This window comes from Vigna umbellata, chromosome 9 (genome assembly GCF_029865625.1).
Source record: "Vigna umbellata cultivar VRB3 chromosome 9, Vumbellata_1.0, whole genome shotgun sequence".
Taxonomy (NCBI): Eukaryota; Viridiplantae; Streptophyta; class Magnoliopsida; order Fabales; family Fabaceae; genus Vigna; species Vigna umbellata.
The window spans coordinates 3285711-3306378 of NC_142173.1; positions in this window are offsets into that span (position 1 = coordinate 3285711).

Here is a 20668-nt window from a genome sequence, read left to right on the forward strand (position 1 = left end):
TATAAGAGGTAATCACTCATTCACTCTACTATCACAATGTCACATGAATCGTCTTTGCCTTTCATTTAACCACAATCAAATAAATTCACAAGCATGCATCATCACAAGGACTTTTTCAATGACTTATAATGTGGCTGGGCTAACAAGAAAATTGGTTTTTCTGGATCACAAAACCCTTGAGTTAAGAGAATCATATCAACACAATCATTCTTATTTATTCCCAACTTTCTTTTGCATTGAGCTTTACTTTTTCTTTTCTTTTCTTTTCTTTCTCTTTTTCTTTTTCTTTTCACATACTTAATTCTTAGCTCTTAGCTCAATGCTTTCAATTTCCCTTTCTATTTTCCAACAACCCCAAACTTGAACATTTGTCAATACTACAAAATATTTTCTACTTAACTCAAGGTAACGCTTTTCAACAAGGGTTTTCAAATCATGTTCAAGGCTAAGGGTTCAAAGGATAGAACACAAAGTGTTCTCTTTTAGTGGCTAAATTTATGAATTTGGCTAATAGAAAGGTTATCAACAAATGGCCTTGATCACATGATGCAAACAAGCAAGTAATTCAATCATAGAAAACCTGGGTAAAGTCATTCATGCTTTCACAGTAATAGTATTCAATCACAAAAACTCTGAAGCTCAAAACCTCACACATAAGCTCATTCACATTTGACATAAACATCCTGCTTAATATCACAATCACAATCACAACATCATGCATTTGTTCACACAGCTTGTGAACCACCTGTATAAGCATGTGCACATCTCAATATCAATCTATATCAAAGCATCATCAAGCATTACTTTATCAAGCAATCACAATCACAAGCAAACCATCATAACAGACAAATTTTCCAATTGAGTACATCAAACCCTATTCTAAAAACATAAGTAAGTTCAGAACACAAAACCAAACAAAAGCATAAGTCCTGCCCTAATTTTGATAGCATTCATCAGTAAATGCTATCTCAGCTCCTCATCAATCTGAGCTGTCATCTGTATCCTCATCTTCCGCATCCTCAAATGCATCATCATCATCAGCTTCATCATCTTCCTCCATCTCCATAGTTGAAGCTTCAGCTGCTTCAGCTCTGCCTCCTTGTACCTGCTCTTCTGGCCAAGCTACCACATTATGAAACTCCTCCATAGTCCACCTGTGTGCTGGAGGTGTATTATACATTCCAATAATCATCTCTGTAGTAGCCACCTGCCCTCTGTGGATAGACTGTAACTGTTCACCTATAAGAGACATGTACATGTCCCTCCTTTGAAAAGGTTCTGCTTCATGTGTTTCAATAGATGCCCGACTCTATGCTTGCCCTCTTTCTCTACGAGTACAGCGTGGTGGAACTGGTTGAACTGCTTCATCACCTCCACAATATTGTCTATAATAAGCCTCATCAATTGCTTTCCTTGGCCTTTCAAAGGGTGGAGATGAAGTATCCACCCCAACTATCTTGCAGAGGTGTGTGATTAAAGACGGATGTCCTAAGGGTGCTTTGTTGTTTGGTGTGTTAGCACACACCCTTATCTCATCAGCTATTACCTGTCCAATATTGACATTCAAGTTCCTGATTGCACAGTAAAGGAGGAGTACCCTGCTAAGAGTAATGTCTGACACATGTGAACATGGCTGAATGTTGGCATGAGAAAATGCCATCCAATACTTTGCAAGAGGAGTCAAGTCAGTTCTCCTAATGTTTACCACAACGCCAGTTCTATTCCTCTGAAAATGTCCTCCAGGTACACATAAAACTCTCTCTACATCCTTAAAATCAGCACCTTCTTCCATACAGAGAGCAAACTGGCACTGCTCACCAGCCCACACAGTATCCAAGAAGTTGTTGATGGAATCAGGATCATACCTGATAGCATGGCCTCTAACATAGCCCAGGTAATTCTCAGTTGGATACTCACCAATCTTTCTTGCATTAGTGTAGAATTCTTTCACCACATCTATATTGGCAGGTGTAGGGTATGTGGCTAGCTTTCCCCAATCATTCCCTAACAATTGCTCTCCAAATTGAGGAGCAAAGTTAGGTATCATTCCAACCTTTCTCTCCATCAGTAGCCTCCTATCTTGGACTACCTTGAAATTCTTTTCATGTTTGCGAGATAGGAACCTACTAGAATGGGGTTGTTTTGGTTCCTTTTCTTTTCTTTTGGATGCCATGGTCTTTATTCTTTTGCCTGAAGAGGATGTCATTCCTACATCAAACACAAATACAAAACCACCAAAAATTGTTGTAATTCATTAGTAACACACAAACAACACATATTTTGAAGCTAAACCACTACTGAGGGTCAAACATCACCCCTCAGCGCCACCAGTGCAGCAATCCAAAATGCAATTCAGCAAAAATCTAATGTCTGTCAGAGTGCCGCTCAGCGGCAATTTACCCCTGAGCGGTGACTCTGCAGATTTTTGAAAACTTCATTTTGACCTGTCCTAACTCCACCCACATGCAATTTTCAGTTTTTCAGATCAAAAATCATTCAGTTTAATCGGTTCAAACTTCAATTAAATCATCAAATCATGCATAGAAATCAAAACCCCTAAAGATTCATGGTTTAACAATCAAATTTACATTCAAGAACCCTAGAATGAAAAATGCTTGACTTACTTGGGTGGAGATGCTAGATGAACTGAGAATGCTTTCAAGCTATGATGCTCTCTCTTCCTACCCCAAACTTAGATGGAAAGCTAGTGATAAAATGAGTGAAAGAGAGATTTTCTCAAAAGGGATGAGGGAAAAGTTGTAGAGAACCTTTGAAAAAGTATGTAGGAGTGTGTGTGCAGAGAAAAATATGAAAAGAGAAACTAAGGCGCAGCTTAGGGTATAAAAATACCCTAATGGGCTCAAGTTCCGCTTAGGGGAAGCCTAAGCCCAATCTGCGACACTACCGCTCAGCGGTAGTTTGCCGCTCGGCGGCACTTTCGGGAAGTGCTCTTCTTCTTCCTAGCTTAACCTAGGTGCCTCCTACCCATGCCTCTCACTTACTCCCTGCAATAACATGTTCAGATTACTCATGCAAAATCCTATTATGCAACTACAGCAGAACAAACAAAATATAATCAATCAACTGGGTTGCCTCCCAGGTAGCGCTTGTTTAACGTCACGAGCCTGACCCAAAATCCACCAACACCCATCAGTAGGTGCAAAACTTTCTTCCCAACACCCATCAGTAGATGTAACAAACCTAGTATCCTTCAGTGGATACTTAACCACCTAGCATCCTTCAGTAGATGCTATATCCCGACAAAATATTTACAGAAATAATGTCCAAAAGTTCAAAATTACATCACCAAACCAAAAATTAAAAGTTCTTAAATCACTGGGTTGCCTCCCACCAAACGCTCTTTTAACGTCATTAGCTTGACCCAATAAAGTTCAAGTTCCTTCTTCCTGGTTGATGTCCATATTCCACCAACTCCTCAACTGCTTCCGGTGTACTGTTTTGACTCTTCTAGAATATGGAGACTCTATCTCTATCATCTTTTTTTCTTTATAGCCTTTCACAACCCACAATTTGTTTTTGACTCTCACAGGTGTACCCAGTTGGAGTTGTTCTTTCATCCAGTCATCAAGAACTTTCCTTCGTCTTCCAATCTTTTCTTTGTCCGGTACCTGAAACAATAAACAATGTTTACCTTTAACCTTGGGCTTTTCATCTTGAGAGCTAGTCATGAGTACATCTTGAAATGCAGCTTTATGACTAACTTCTTCATCCTGCATATGCCTCTCTTCCTTGAAAACATCTACAACAATTCTCTCTTCTCTGTCTTGGAGCACCACTATACCTTCGTTCACATCAATGATAGCTTTGGCCGTTTTCATAAATGGTCTTCCAAGAATAATGGGTATCTTTTCAATCTCCATCTCCATCACCACAAAGTCTACCAAGAACTGGAGTTTGCCCACACAAACTATAATATCTTCTGCGATTCCACAGGGTTCCTTTGAAGATCCATCTGCCATTACTAAGTTAACCTTTACAGGCTTCACATCAACATCACCGATCTGCTCCAATAAAGAATAAGGTATCAAGTTAACACTTGATCCTAAATCGAGTAAGGCTTTGTTTACCCTCTTCTTCCCTATTGTGCATGGAATGGAGAAACCTCCTGGATCTTTTGCCTTTAGAGGGAATGGCTCCTTTTTAACAGCTTTATACTTTTTTGAATTATCATCTCTACGTCTTTTCCTTGTAGAGACTTCTTCAGGTTTAGTATAAACTGCAATTTGTTGTAGTATCTGATTCCAAGGTACATCATTGTCCACCATCTTGAATAATTCTGTAAAATCAAATTGCTTCTCTTGATTTATTGGAAAAGGAAAAATATCATTACTCTCTATCTCTCTTCTCTCTCCTTTCTCTTTTCTCTCTTTTTCTTTTTCTCTCTCTTCTTTTTCTTTTTCTGTCTTTTCTCTCTCTTCTTTTTCTTGCTCTTGATGGAATCCTTTTCATAGCTTAGCTCTTAAGGAGCATGGGTTATTATAAATACCCAACTCCTCTCTTGTATTAGGACTTTTGAGCTTAATGAGAATTTGATTTTCTGACATTCAGAAATAATTCTTTCTTGAAAGTCATATGCTAGAGAGTCCAAAGACTCCCTCTAGCCACCTTCCTTGCACACTGCCTCCATTTTCATTTTCCTTGAATTCCACCGTGCTCCACCTTATTTCTCTCATTTCCACAATGTTGCTTCCATACGCGTCAGCCATTCCTTCGTTGACACATCCTTACGCACGCGTCAACATTCACATTGCCTTATCATTATTCTCTCTCGCGCATATCAGAGAGCCTCATTCTCATTTCTCTCCATTCCAAGTTTCTCGCGTCTCCACACTCCAAATCAGGTTATCTTCTTCACAGATCTACATTTTCTTCCACCACTTCTTCCTCGTTTCATCCATTTTCGTTCACAGCGCATCATCTTCACCGAACAGTACTTCGTTCTATGGCCTTCCCTAGGTTTTTCTTCTTCGTTCATCATTTTCTCTGATTTTAGTCGATTAAAATCACTCTTGATCCGTTCCAAACCTTTTCCACCGTTCAATCTTGATTTTGAACCGATTAATCGGTTCATTTTGAGTTTTCCCTCTTTTCTAGGGTTCGTTCATGATTTTAGGGTTTTCTACAATTGATTTCGTTTCTCTCAGTTTCCTTCGAGTCAGCTCTCAATCTAGAGCTTCGTTTACATATCCGCTACGTCTTATTTCGTCGAGGAAGGCTCGAGGAGTTCAAATCGTGCTCGCACAGCTTCAATCGACCTCTCCTTGGTCGCTCGTCCATCAAGTGGTATCAGAGCAAGGTCGAACATACTTTGAAGGTAAGTATCTCGGTTCGTCTGTGTTCTGAGTTTTCTTCCATTATTGAGTTGTTTCGATTCTTCAGTTCTTGCGTTTGATTCGCGTCTCTGTTTTTGTTTCTAGTTATGTCTCGGTTTGATTTTGATTCTGAGTATTTTGTGTTGTTTCTTTTCATTTCGGAGGTGTTCATCATTTTCCTTCATTGTCTTGAGTGTTCTGATTTGTTCTGTGCCTGGAGTCATTACTTTGAGTTTTATTTTCATTTTATTCGATGATTTCACTTTATTTGAGTTTTTATTTTCTAAATCACATTTATGTCATGTTCTAGTCTTGTGCATTGTTTTAATTGTCAATTAAATTCGAGTTTAACTAGCTGATGTTTGTGTTTTGTGATTCATTTGAGTTGCCTGCACTGAGTAAGTTCTGTTCACCATATATAAGCTATGACATTTAGATAAATGAGCTTGGTGGCAGATTTCAGTGGTAGAGATAATGAATCTCATGTTTTTGAATCTGTTTAATGATAGCTTTGCTTGGTTTCTGCCTAATCAATAACAAGTGCATACCAAGTGAGCAATGAAAGGCTCAGCCTAGCTCGGTTGCACATTGATTAATCAACAGATTTGTGATTTGGCCAGCTACACCGAACTGGTTTTTCTTTGAAGAGTCGTTGAGTCATTCATACTTGGTTTTAAATTCTTTGCCAAGTTCTGATTCAAATATTTTTCCAGTATTGTCTTCGTTTCATTGGCATCTATTGAGGTATATGAATCTGCAGAATTGCATTAAAACTGTTTACAACAGTGATTGAACTTAGTTTGAACTTCTGAGTTTGTGATCCATAATGTGCATTCACTGTTTTCACTTTGTTATCAATTCTGCAATTGAGAATAAATTTTTGGTCACTCAAGGAAGCCTAAACCAGTGGTATTTGAAAATATAACTGTGGCTGAGAGTGATTAGCCTCTTGTTTTCCTTTGGATATTTTTTTTTTTGAGTTGAATCATTTGTTTCTATCATGACTCATATCTTGTGAAGTTGAATTGAAACAGAGTCAAATTATATGTTGTGAATTGTAGCAAAAGAAAGTGAAAGTATAAAAGCATGAGTTCTTGTGATTTGAAAAAGAAAAGGCAATTAGAAAAGAAGTATTGATTGAACTACATAAAGAGTCAAGTGGCAAGTGCAATTCACAACACAGTTTTACTCTTAATGTTCTCTCCTTTTTCTGGTTCATCATATAATTGGATTGGAGTGAACATTTTAGAGCAATTGGCAATGCATTATTCTATTTCAGTTGCAAATCTGTTTGGTCATGTATGATTCAACTTGTTGTGATTTTCTTGTGTTTTTAATCTGTTTCTAGTTCTATTCCTTAGGCTTTATTTGTTGTGCGTACCTTTATTAACTAGCCTTGTTTCTTGTTTGTCAATTGTTGACTGTCTTGGTTTTGTCTTTCACGTGTGAACTCTGATCTGCTGTTCTTAATTTGAGCTTTAATTGCTTTATTCATCTGATCTAGAGTTGTCTTAAGCAATAGATCTGTTGTGTTGTCATTGTCTTGTGGCTGTCCTGTTCTTTCTGGTTTCTGATTTTGACCTTAGCCTAGCCATTCTTGATTGAGAAGCTTGTACACTCTGGATTTCTGGAATTTGAAAGGAGGTTTGTGTGCTTGGTAGCATCTTAGGTGGTGGTGGTCTAAAAGACTCTCAAGCCTTGAACTGCCAAGGGAGAATCTCCCTTCCAAATCTTTCATTTTTTTTTATGTGCTTTAAATTTCAAAAGAGAAGACTGAGTGTTGTGAGTTTTGTAAGGCTGACTTGGCCTAATTCCTTGGCAATTTGAAATAGAGAATTTCATTGTTCATCTAACTGTGTTGTTGACTGTGCATTGTGCAGGAAAAGGAGTTTGAGTGATCAAACTAGAGCAGCTGTGATTGTACTCATTTTAATTTGCTCTTGCATTCATTTTGAACCTTAATTTGTTTGTTGAATCACTGCTACTTTACCTGTTCTGATTGCATTTTGAACTTCTTCATTTTGTTGCATCAACACTGTTTTAATTGCCAATTCCTGATTACACATACTTCTGCACATACTGCTGCACATTGTATTTCATTGGTTTGATCAGATTGGTCTGCTACTTTTGATTAATCTCGAACATTGTTGTCACCAGTTTGGTCCATTGATTATGACCAGTTTAATTCACTGATTTGCTATACAGGCTATATTGGTCATTTAATTGTGAACCAACTTATTTTTCATTTTTCCTGCATTGTATCATGTGGTGTATCTACTGTTTTTGGTGTAGCTGTGTAGACCTTATTTAATTGGTGTCATATAGCTAGTGCATCAGTTACAAGAATGCAGTGTAGGATGTCTACAAGTGAAGAATGAATCTGCTGATTAGTTGAGCACGAGGAAGAACCTACAACAAAGTCCACTAAAGCCAACAACTAGAAATAGCATTAATTAGGGAAGTTGCTTAGCTATATTGCTTCTGTTTGTTTAAACTGTTTGTGTTATAGCTTGCAATTTGTTGGATGTTGTGATTTGCTGAATTGGGTGTGATTTTCTTGCAGTTTATTCCTAGAGAGCAAACGACATCTTCTTTGTGACTGCATCAAGGGCACAAGACCGAGAAAAGGGAAGTGCTTACTGCCATATATATATACACATCACCTTGTGTAATCTGTTTTAGCTAAGGAAATTTTGACTGAAGATCTATGCATTTGCTTTTGTAGGAAACTGATCAGGAAAGACCAAGAGAATTGATAGCAGAAGCACAAAGTGGAACAACAAAGTTGATTGAAGTGGACCAGGACCGTGGCAGCGTGCATGTTTTGTATTTTTTTGTTCCATTTGATGTGTAATAGGCTGATAGGCTAGCTTTCTTTTAATTTCATTTTTTTGTTTGTAAAAAGGCCTTTTATAAAGTCCAAGTGCTTTGTAAGAGTCCTTGGTGCTCTTTCAAACTCTTGGCAACTTTACTTGCTTTAATTACTTGCTTTAATTTTAGCATAGCTAGACAGGTGAGTGTGTCTTGTTAGCCAAAGCAACAAGCCTCACCATAGGAGTAGACTTTAAATATTGTTTGATTTTGTGTTCACGTTTAGGGGTGATTAGGCTAGAAGGGATTAAACTCTAAGTCTTTTCACATTAGAGTCCGAAGAGTCTAGTCTTTTAGTGTTTAATTGTTTGTGATTGTTTGAGTTGTGTACTTTGTTTCTAAAGGTGATTTTAGTTTAAGGGGTAATTAGTTAGTAGCCTAAGACATTTCTGGCAAGGCAAGACTTGGTACTTAAGCAGCTCTTTAGCTCACCTCTCTTACCTGGGACTTGTCTAAGTGAAAGTTTCGAACCCTTTAAATTAAGAAAACTCTTAAAAACAAAGATGTCTTCTTATAGTTCATATAGGTCTTCTAGGTTAGATAATGTTGATGAAATGTTCAAACAAGCTAGGAATCTTCCATCTTTTGGTAAAGACATAGGTGCATTAACGTACCTAGCTTGGGAAAAAGAAATTGATAAAATAAATCCTTGTTTTCATGAAGAGAGTGAATATTATGTCCTTAGCATATATCTCTCTAAGTTAGAAGAGCATGCAAGTGAGTGGTGGGATGAAAGACAATATCATGTTAGGAAAGGTAGAAAGTCCTCCATACATAATTGGCATGATTTAAAAGCTTGCATGAGAAGAAAGTTTGTGCCTTCAAACATTAAAAGAAACCTAGAACTAATTAGGGATTGCATTGATGATGGAAAATTATTTCTTGAGCGTTTAAATGATCATGGGTTTCTTCGTAGAGAATTAGAATTTAGGGCAAGACTTAAAGAGCTCAAGAATAAGAAAAGAGAAAGAGAGATTGAGAGAAAGGAAGAGGAAGAAAGAAAAGAAGAAGAGAAGAGAGAGAGAAAAAAGAAAACGAGAAAAGAGAAGAGAGAAGAAGAGAGGAATTAAGAAAAGAAGAAGAAAGAAAAGTAAAAGAGAGAAAAGAAGAAAAGAGAGAAAGGCAAGAAAGAGAGAAGAAAGAGGAGAAATTGTTGCTGATGACAAATTCTATTCTTTCCAAGACTATGGAACCTAAAAGGGAAGGTTTCCAAATCTTTACTTCTTTTCCAATCATGGTTTATTCTTCAAATATTGACTTCTCTTTCAAACCAATTGTCATTATATATTTTATGCAAACTTTTTCAAAATATGACAATTCAAATTTTGAATTATTCTTATCTTTTAAGAAAGAAATAAATCAAGACAAAAGTGAATTTGGACTTCTAGAATTTCCAAATGTGATAAAACAAAATATTAGAAGTCCTTATTTCGTTGTTTTTAAAGAAAAATTCTTTCTTGGATTGATATTAATTGAAAATATATTTGATGTTTATTGCAGATTTGTGTTTGATCCAGGAGGAAGAAAAAGTGGATATAAAAGAATAAGGCCACTCCAAGATGGCCATGCTTCCAAAGATTGTGTGGAGTTTCTTCATAAGGCGATTGCCAGATTTGAGGACAAATCTTTTTTTTTTAAGAGGGAGGGTATGACAGAATCCTTTTCATAGCTTAGCTCTTAAGGAGCATGGGTTATTATAAATACCCAACTCCTCTCTTGTATTGGGACTTTTGAGCTTAATGAGAATTTGATTTTCTGACATTCAGAAATAATTCTTTCTTGAAAGTCATATGCTAGAGAGTCCAAAGACTCCCTCTAGCCACCTTCCTTGCACACTGCCTCCATTTTCATTTTCCTTGAATTCCACCGTGCTCCACCTTATTTCTCTCATTTCCACAACGTTGCTTCCATACGCGTAAGCCATTCCTTCGCTGACACATCCTTACGCACGCGTCAACATTCACATTGCCTTATCATTATTCTCTCTCGCGCATATCAGAGAGCCTCATTCTCATTTCTCTCCATTCCAAGTTTCTCGCGTCTCCACACTCCAAATCAGGTTATCTTCTTCACAGATCTACATTTTCTTCCACCACTTCTTCCACGTTTCATCCATTTTCGTTCACAGTGCATCATCTTCACCGAACAGTACTTCGTTCTATGGCCTTCCCTAGGTTTTTCTTCTTCGTTCATCATTTTCTCTGATTTTAGTCGATTAAAATCACTCTTGATCCGTTCCAAACCTTTTCCACCGTTCAATCTTGATTTTGGACCGATTAATCGGTTCATTTTGAGTTTTCCCTCTTTTCTAGGGTTCGTTCTTCTACAATTGATTTTGTTTCTCTCAGTTTCCTTCGAGTCAGCTCTCAATCTAGAGCTTCGTTTACATATCCGCTGCGTCTTATCTCGTCGAGGAAGGCTCGAGGAGTTCAAATCGTGCTCGCACAGCTTCAATCGACCTCTCCTTGGTCGCTCGTCCATCAGCTCTCCTTCTTCTAACTCAACTCTTTCATCATTTGTACTCTCCACTACTTTGCATTCTTCCCTGGGGTTAACCTCAGTATTAGCCCCAAAATTTTTGTTTGGCCTCTCTTCCAACTGCTTGGTAATCTGACCCATTTGAGTCTCCCAATTCTTAATAGAAGCCTCAGTGCTCTTTTGAGTAGACTCAGTTTTCTGTATGAACTGATGAAGAGTTTCTTCCATCCTTATTGACCTTTAATTAAGTAAAGCAATCTGTTGCCATAAGGTTGGTTGTTGTTGTTGCTTATTGAATTGCCCAGTTTGTCCGTGACCAACGCTTGGGTGTGGTTTCCACCCTTGATTAAAATTCCCTTGACGGTATTGATTGGCCATGAAGTTTACATTCTCTAATGCTTCTACTGGAAAAGCGCATTGACCATTGATATGGTCACCTCCACATAATTCACACAACTGTGATTGAGCTTGTGCAACAGTCTTTAACTCTTTTGGTAGTTGTGCAAGTGTTTTCGTAAGAGTCTCCAGTTGTTGAGTTAGTATCTTATTTTGTGCTAGCAAGGCATCATGGGTTTGTAACTGTAGAACTCCTTTTTGTTGTATAGGAGCTCCTCTTTCACTGTTGAGTTCATTGTCACTAGTAGCCATATTGTCAATGATTTCTGTAGCTTCCTCTGGAGTTTTCCATTTGATATTTCCTCCTGCTGAGGCGTCAAGCATCATCTTGGTTTGTGAACCAAGACCTCCAAGGAAGATTAGGACTACTTGCACATCATCAAAGCCATGTGTGGGTGTCTTTCTTAATACTTTCACCGTGTTGCAAATCTCATTAAAAGTTGTGAGGTGCTCATATGGGCTTTCGTGAGACAACCCATTAAATTGATTACTCTTCACCAATTGAATTAATGCTGGCTTAACCTCCATGTTGACTGCATTGACCCTTGGTCTTGCTATGCTGTTAAAGTGTTGAGGTCCAGCTATATTTGTGTAATCTGTAAGAGTTCTTCTAGCATTATTATTCTCCATATTTTCAGTGCTATGTTCAGAACCTTGTGGTGATGGTTGTAACAGAGTTTCCGGAGGAGGAAAAAGTTCTCTAAATGTACGGATTCTTCTCCTCCGTCTACTCTCGTCTAAACCTTCAAGAAGAGCTTCTGCAGTTTTCTTGCTCCTAGTTCGGATTGTTTCCTGCATACACAAGAAAAGCAAACCCTAGAAAAATTGGTTAGCACAAAAAGATATAAAAGAAGATATAAGATAAGAGATAAGAAGAAAAAAAATAAAAAAACAAAAAATAAAAACAAAAAATAAAATAAAATAAAATACAATAAAATAAAAATAAAAACAGAAAAAATAAAAACAGAAATTCAAAATTCAAAATTCAAAAACAAGTCAAAGATAATCAATAATCACACAAATGAACTAGTTAAACCACGGGTTTCTTTTCACTCAACTTTCCTGCAAATTAAATTTAAAGTAACTATTACTTCTAATTTTACATGACAAAATATTTTTATAAAATATTATCTTAATGATTTTTTCATAGATATTACTTTCTTACATCATTAAGAGATGACAATATGACCCTATAAAATGACATCATTATAATATGAATTTACTATCCAATATGCAGCATTATACGTTGTCACCTATAATTGATATTACAAAGTTGTCGTTTAACAAAAGAAATAAAAATAACACTTTGCATAAAGAATAAGAATTATATTACAACCACGTAGACACATTAAATTATTCTAAAATAAATTAGAACAAAACACTCCTAATGGAAAATTAAATATTTACACTTTTTTAATATTGCATTATTTAATTTTTTTATTAAATAATATAAATTTATATATCTATATGTCTGTTTTTCAGTTGGTATATTTTAGCAATGTACCGGATTTTAGTAGACAAAAATATTCTTATATATCATGGATTCTAAGTTTTAAGGTTAACGGTATTTTAATAATTTTCATTCTCAAAACTAAAAAAAAAAACCCAAACCCTTGCTCATCCCTACTTTAGCCCTAATTGAAAAAATCAGAAACATTTGCCTTTAAACAATTTGTCTTTCTAAAGAGTTGAGTCATTGACATATTCACCTTGAGGCAAAGGTTCATTCAAGATCTCTTCAATTTCACCATCTTCACTAATTTCTCTAATTTCATCATCTGCATATGTTGAATCATCATCTCTAAAAAAATCCCTCCAGGCCAATTACCAATTCTTTCGTATGTCATTATGCTTGTGAAAATTAGATAAAATTAGATAAGACAAAAATTATAAAATAAAAACTCATTATAAAATCATTTTTTGTAAGAAATTGTTTAACAACAAGTATTTCTGATTTTTTTCAGGTCAATTACCAATTCCTTTATGCTTGTGAAAATTGGATAAAATTAGATAAGACAAAAATTATAAGATCAAAACTCATTATAAAATCATTTTTTTGTAAGATTGTTTAACGGCAAGTGTTTCTGATTTTTTCAATTGGGGCTATAGGGTGTTTCTGATTTTTTCAATTAGGGCTACAGTAGGGATGACAGAGAAAAGGTTGGAGTGAGAGAGATCAAAGAGAAAGGATTGAGAGGAATAAGAGAGGTGAGTAAGGGTTTGGGGGGTTTCTTTTTTTTTTTTAAGTTTTGAGAATGAAAATTATTAAAATACCCTTAACCTTAAAACTTGAATCCATGATATATAAGGGTATTTTTGTCTACTAAAATCTGGTACACATTGCTAAAATGTACCAACTGAAAAATAGGTGTACGCGCGTTAGCAAACCCCATATATATATATATATATATATATATATATATATATATATATATATATATATATATATATATATATATATATATATATATATATATATATATATATATATATATATATATATCATCTTTTATATAAACTATTTAAATACTATATTTAATATTTATGATGACAGTCAAAAATTACATTCATTGAATATATTAATTATATAATAAAATTATATATAAAATAATAATATTTTTCCAATTAAAATATATTTTATTGACTAAATATTTTTAAGAATGAAAAAGTATAATATTTTTTCCTTACGTGTTTAGCTTTCTATATTTAAATATTGAATTTTAATCATGAAACATAGTCAAAATTTTATATCTTAATATATTTAAAGTCAAAATAAATAGATTTAAAGTCAAAATATATTTTATTGACTAAATATTTTTAAGAATGAAAAAGTATAATATTGTTTTTCCTTACGTGTTTGGCTTTCTATATTTAAATATTGGATTTTAAATCACTACAAAAAAGAAGGGCATTACCGAAGGCCAAAAGCCCTCGGAAACAGCCAAAAACCGTCGGTAAAAGGTAATTACCGAAGGCTTTTTGACGGTCAAAGAGCCCTCGGTAAATCCCTTGTCGCTAACATTTACCGAGGACTTTTGCCCTTCGGTAATTACCGAGGGCCAAAAGCCTTCGGTAATTACCGAGGGCCAAAAGCCTTCGGTAATAACCGAAGGACATTCTGAACCTAGTCCTGTCATGCACCACTGGACTTTCATCAAACAAAGTTGCAGGATTTTCCAACAAATTAAATAAAGCAATTAATAGGCTTGCAACAAAAGGTGGCACTCAAAATGAACTTAGGAGAGACTCTAAAGTGGATTTAAAAAGCAAGAAACAATTATAAGTTGCAGATATAGCTAATTTGAACTCAATTTTAAAATAGGCAAAAGTGTTTGATGAAATGCCTAAAAGAGCTACTGTAAAATGTGCATCAGATTTTGAAAATTTAGCTTAGCACTAGTTCAGTCGTTTTTTACAATGCAGGCTGTTTGTTAATTTTGAATTGTGCACTTCTTTTTAATCAATTTAACCAAGCTTTTGCTACTAATTTAAGATGAAATTCAGTGCAATAATCATAACAACACAGATTCAAAAAATTCTGCAACTCATATCAGAAAAGTGTTGAAAAATTGATGGTTTGCATGACAATTTTGCTCAAACGAGTTTGGACACTTAATTTTATGATTTGAGCAACTTTGTTTTACCAAGTAAGACTTGTTTAAGCTGCCATGAGAGGCTAAATACTTGCAAATCAGAATTTCACTGTTTGAGTTGCTCTTAACACCAAAATTTAAGCTAATTCACCAACCAAAATTCAATAGATGAATCAAACTGATTTGGAAACTATTAATATGACTCTAGGACAATGATTAAAAGTTGAACAACACTCTAGGATTGAATTAAAAGATGTCCACCAGGAAGTTCTAAACTGGACAAATTCAAGTTCACTTTTGTCACCTTTTAAAGTGAACTTTTTTGGTTCAAACTACTCAAACTTTGAGTTCAAACTACTGCACAGTTTTCAACTTATCACCATGCTAGCTTTGCTTTGAATCACTAATTCCAGTTTAATCTCACCTAGTTGATATTTTCTAGCTTGATTCAGTGTTAATACTTATTTCAAAGTTGTTTGCATTGTTGTTTGGTCCTTTGTTTCACTAAAACTCAATTTGGGGTGTGAGGTTGCTTATTTCCTGCATAATGGGCTGTTAGGAGGTCATATTATGATCTATGTTGTTTCTATACCAATTCCAAGCTTAAACAAATCTAATTTCATAATATTAAGTTGCTGGAATTGATTAATTCACCTTAGAGCAACTTGTGTGCATTTTTACATCTCAAAAATCCATTCTTAGTTCATCTTAGGAGGTCATACCTCTGTGTTGAAAAATTGATGGTTTGAATGACAATTTTGCTCAAACGAGTTTGGACACTTAATTTTATGATTTGAGCAACTTTGTTTTACCAAGTAAGACTTGTGTAAGTTGCCATCAGAGGCTAAATACTTACAAATCAAAATTTCACTGTTTGAGTTGCTCTTAACACCAAAATTTAAGCTAATTCACCAACCAAAATTCAATAGATGAATCAAGGCTAGACATTGTCTCATTGCCTTATATGATTCATAAATGACTACAAATGCACTGCAACTAGAGAAAAGAATCAAACCTTAGCTGGAAAACAAATTCTGCAGTAGAGAAAGTCCCTAGTTTGGTGGTTGAATACTAAAAAGCATATGGAATTGATTTAAACACACAACTGAATGTTCAAGAAACTTTGTTTGATGATTTTAATTGTCTTTAAACTCTAAAATGAGTTATAAACAACCTGCAACTCAAAATCACTACTCCACTTCCATTTTAACACAAAAAGTGATGGTTTAGAAATAAAATCTTCATATAAGGCATTAGCATCAGCATGCCATTGACATGAAGACTTTATATTAAATGCCTGCACAATGCTAGGTAAACCAAATGAGAAATGAAATGAAAAAGCATAGTTCGGTTACCTAAAACTAGTAGCATATTTTTTCTATTTTGGTCAAATTTATAGCTTTTCACAGTGTTAAATGTCCTTGCAATGTCCAGTTTGAGTTTGATCATGCTTAGTTGTTGTTTTCAAGCTTAGTTTAGTGTGTTTACACTTTCTATAGTCATTTGCATTGATAGCTAGTTGTTTGAATCATTATAACTTAGAATGAGGTGTGTAGTTGTTTAATTTGCTACATTATTAGCTGTTATAAGGTCAAATTTTGGAATCTACTATTTCTATGCCAAATAATAGCTCAAAAGACTTTGTTTTGATGATTTAAAGTTGTTTTAAAATTCTAATTTGACTTATAACCACTGTTGTGCAATTTCACAATCAAAACCTCAATTTACAGTTCATTTTTTCTAGTGCAAAGTTGAATCCAACTCTGATTTTTGAATTTGTGCATTTGAAATTGGTTTTGGGTTGTAACAAAAGCTAGGTTGTGATTTGAATTGAAACATGTGAAAAAGAAACATTATACAGGTGCTAAAAGGCATTTACTCTAATCCTGTAACATTAGACGGGTCCTAATTGATGGTTGACAAAGATGTCACACCAATGCAGGTATTATTTGTATAATGAAATTTTCACTTATGTTTTCTGATCCTAAAAGAATTCCTGTTTGAATGCATTCTAGTGTTCTGGTTTACTGCTATATGGCTTCAATGAGTGGTTGGAGTGGGTGCCCATATATATGTATTTGAATCTGTGTATGTTTTCCCACCTTTTACAGATTAGAGTGGGTGCCCATATATATATCCGCAAAATCCAGTTCTTCACATAGGAAGTCCTCTTAACCTAAGCATAAAAGGTGTGGACATTTTGGATGGTTGCTACTAATTTATTTTTCTAACAATGTCTTATCTCTTGAAAAAATTTCTTTTCTAAAAGGTTGTACTTGTTAGAGATGTAATGAAACCATTTTTAGCTTTGTCTAACATGATTTCTAGAGTTACTTTGTTAACCCAGCACTGGAGCAGACAGTTATTTCAATTGCTTGACTGAGTTTTGAGTTCAGGGCATTTCATCTTTTCCTTTTACAAAATTATTCCATAGTGGTAATGGATTTTACCTTTAAGTTTCAGGTTTGAGTGATACAGTTTACAGACAGTGGTTTACTACAAATAAAAGTGTAGTATTCGTTGATACACTATCTGGGACGGCCAAAGCTATCGGGCAAGGTTCAACCCAAGGTGCTACATTAATATCCTCTCAGACCACAACCAATCACAGCATTCAACATTCAACATTCAATTACCACAACCAATCACAACTTACAAACATCAAACATTAGCAGGATTGAAATTACATTGCAAATAGGCATTTTCTTAAATAAAACTAACCTGGTTCTAGAGAACGAGACGACTTATTCGTCCAAGCCCAGAGCTGCACCAAACATCCACCTCGCTGAACGGACCAGCGAGCCTTTCCTCAACATTGTCGCCTCCTCACGCCAACGTCGACGAACCACGAAGCCTCCACCAACCACCAAACCCTCGTCCTACCACGATTCAACTCTAATGGAGCTTCCTACCCACCACGATTCCGCAAGACATTGGTCAAATTGGGGGAAAACACACAAATTAAAAAGAGGTTTCGTGTAAGGAATTGACAAAAAATGTGAATGCAAACACTAACCACGTCGTCACAGAAATCACAGCAAAGCACTCGTCCAACGATTTCCTAGCTAGGATTGATGCGAAAACCAAGTCTTCGAGCAAGTGTTTCGTGCAATGGAGAAGGGTTTAGCGTTTTCGATTTTGGAGAAGGGACGAGCTATTGGTGGGAAATGAATTGCAGAGAGGGAATACGGTGATTTGGGGCAAAATTTATCGAAGAGATTACCGAAGGCTTTTAGGCCTTCGGTACTTTAATTCACCAACTCATTACCGAAGGCTTTAAGGCCGTCGATAAATTGCCACCGGTAATCAGTACTTTTCCTGTAGTGAATATGAAACATAGTCAAAATTTAATTATATCTTAAATATGTTTAAAGTCAAAATAAATAGATTTAAAGTCAAAATATATTTTATTGACTAAATATTTTTAAGAATGAAAAAGTATAATATTTTTTTCCTTACGTGTTTGGCTTTCTATATTTAAATATTGGATTTTAAATATGAAACATAGTCAAAATTTAATTATATCTTAAATATGTTTAAAGTCAAAATAATTACATTTAAAGTCAAAATATATTTTATCGACTAAATATTTTTAAAAATGAAAAAGTATAATATTTTTTCCTTACTTGTTTAGCTTTCTATATTTAAATATTGGATTTTAAATATGAAACATAATCAAAATTTACATTTAAAGTAATTATATGTTAAAATAATAAATAAGCTACTATTATTTTTATTTTTAAATAAATTTTATTGACTAATTATTTTTAAATGTAAAAAAGTATAATAATTATTTTTCTATAAATTCATGGTTAGATTTATGAAAACAATACCTAAGACTTTTCCTTATGTTCATATTTTGAATCCTTAGAAAACATAAAAAAGAGATATGAAAAATTTTGAGATAAAAGCTATTGGAGTTTTAGTTATGGTGATGATTCTTCTTAGTTTTACACATGCTGAATTAAATAGCAAAACTAATGGTTTTTTATGTAATGTTAAATGTGCAATCAAATGTGATCGTGAATCACCTTCATTATATGACAAATGTATTCAAGATTGTGAATCACTATGCAATAAATTATCCTCTGATCATGTTTATAAATGTTTTACTAGTTGTGACTTAATGAAGTCCATTGCCTACAACACTGGTATGCGCTCTCTTAAAATATTTACTTATTTCCATAGTTTTACATTTTTATTTAGATTTCATTTTATTAATTATTTTTTTCATAACTTTGATAATTATCTTTCCTATTCCTTATAATTTTAACCATTTACTTTACTTTCTTATCAGATGCTCATGGTCTTGCAAATAACGTGATAAATACATGCATGCAAGAGTGTACAAAAAAGTTGTAATTTGTAAGAAGAATTATTAGTGAAAATTTGATACAAGAAATTGTGTTCTACACAATTTTCAGATATAATCACAATCAATAAACAACGTGGATTTATTTTCATACTTATTGTCTAACTACTTTCCTCCATCTTATGTCTTCCTTTTTACTATTGCAACTTGAGTATTAATAAAATTAATAAAATAAAAGAATTTTTTTAATAATATTATTATTAATTTTCATTAAGGAAGAAAATTAATAAATATTCTATAAAAAAAAGTGATATTTAAGGTGTGTGAGCATGGTATTAAGATATAATGTGAATTAAAACTATGAATATATAGCATCTCTTTCGAGTTTTTTAGTGTTTGAAGACAAAATTTTATCGAAAGAGGGTAATGTGATTAAGGGGACAATTTTAATATTTTTAGTATTTTATACAAGTTAAAACAACCTTATTCAAATAAAAACAATATTTAATTCATTATGTTGTGATTAAATTGCTTTTAAGGATAACCTAATGGTTTAATACCCTATTTTGTCCCCAGTTTCGCTCGACAATGTCAGATTAGTCCATCCTTTAAAACGTGCGTCAATTACATCCTTACTTAATAAAATTTATGTCAATTAAATCTCTTCCGTTAAATCCGTACAAACGGCCTTAATTATTTTTCTCTCTCTTCTATTAACGCCGTTTGTATGGATTTAACGGAAGGGATTTTATTGATATAAATTTTATTAAGTAAGGACGTAATTGACACACGTTTTAAAGCATGGACTAATTTGACATTGTCGAGCGAAATTGGGGACAAAATAGGGTATTAAGCCTAACCTAATTTGGCACATAACATATCTAGACTCAATTAAACTAAACTCTAACCATGAAAACATGTAACACTTTAGCTTATTTGGACATCATAAAAAAGAAACGTCTGAGTCCATCAGAATAATACAATGATGTTAGATTATTATCATTTTATAATTATTTATATTCTTAATAGATCTAAAGTTTTTAAAAATAATTATTAGTTATACTAATTCTATAGTTGTAATCAAAGTTTATCATTCTTTAATAGAAATTTTTTTCATACAAACATCATTATATATAGGCTTAAATGCTTACTTTGTCCCTATGTTAAGAGGTACATTTTTGTTTAGTATCCAGTTTTTAAAATGAAGACATTGGATCCCTATGTTATGAAAAGTGCATGAGTTCAGTCCTATCCGTTAAATGGACAGCAACCACTACAAAAATTTAGATTTTTACCAGGGGTTATTTTTTCTGTTTCCAGAGGTTTTAACCCCCGAAAAATATGTTACCCGTGGTTAGAAAAATCGTTGGAAAAAGTTGTGTCACTAAGTAATTACCGACGGTTTTTTGAAAAACAGTCGGAATTAGTGGGGGTTTTGAAAAACCGTTAGAAGTAACGGGAGTTTTGGAAAAACCGTCGGAACTAGCGGGGGTTTTGCTGAAACCGGTGGAAATAGCTGGGGTTTTGAAAAAACCGCCGGAACTAGCGGAGGTTTTGGAAAAACCGTCGGAACTGGCGGGGGTTTTTCAAAAACCCCCAAAAATGTGTACATATTTTTTCTAGTTTTTGACTGTAATAAAATGAGATTATAATAAAATTAGTTTTATTAACCAAACATAGAATAA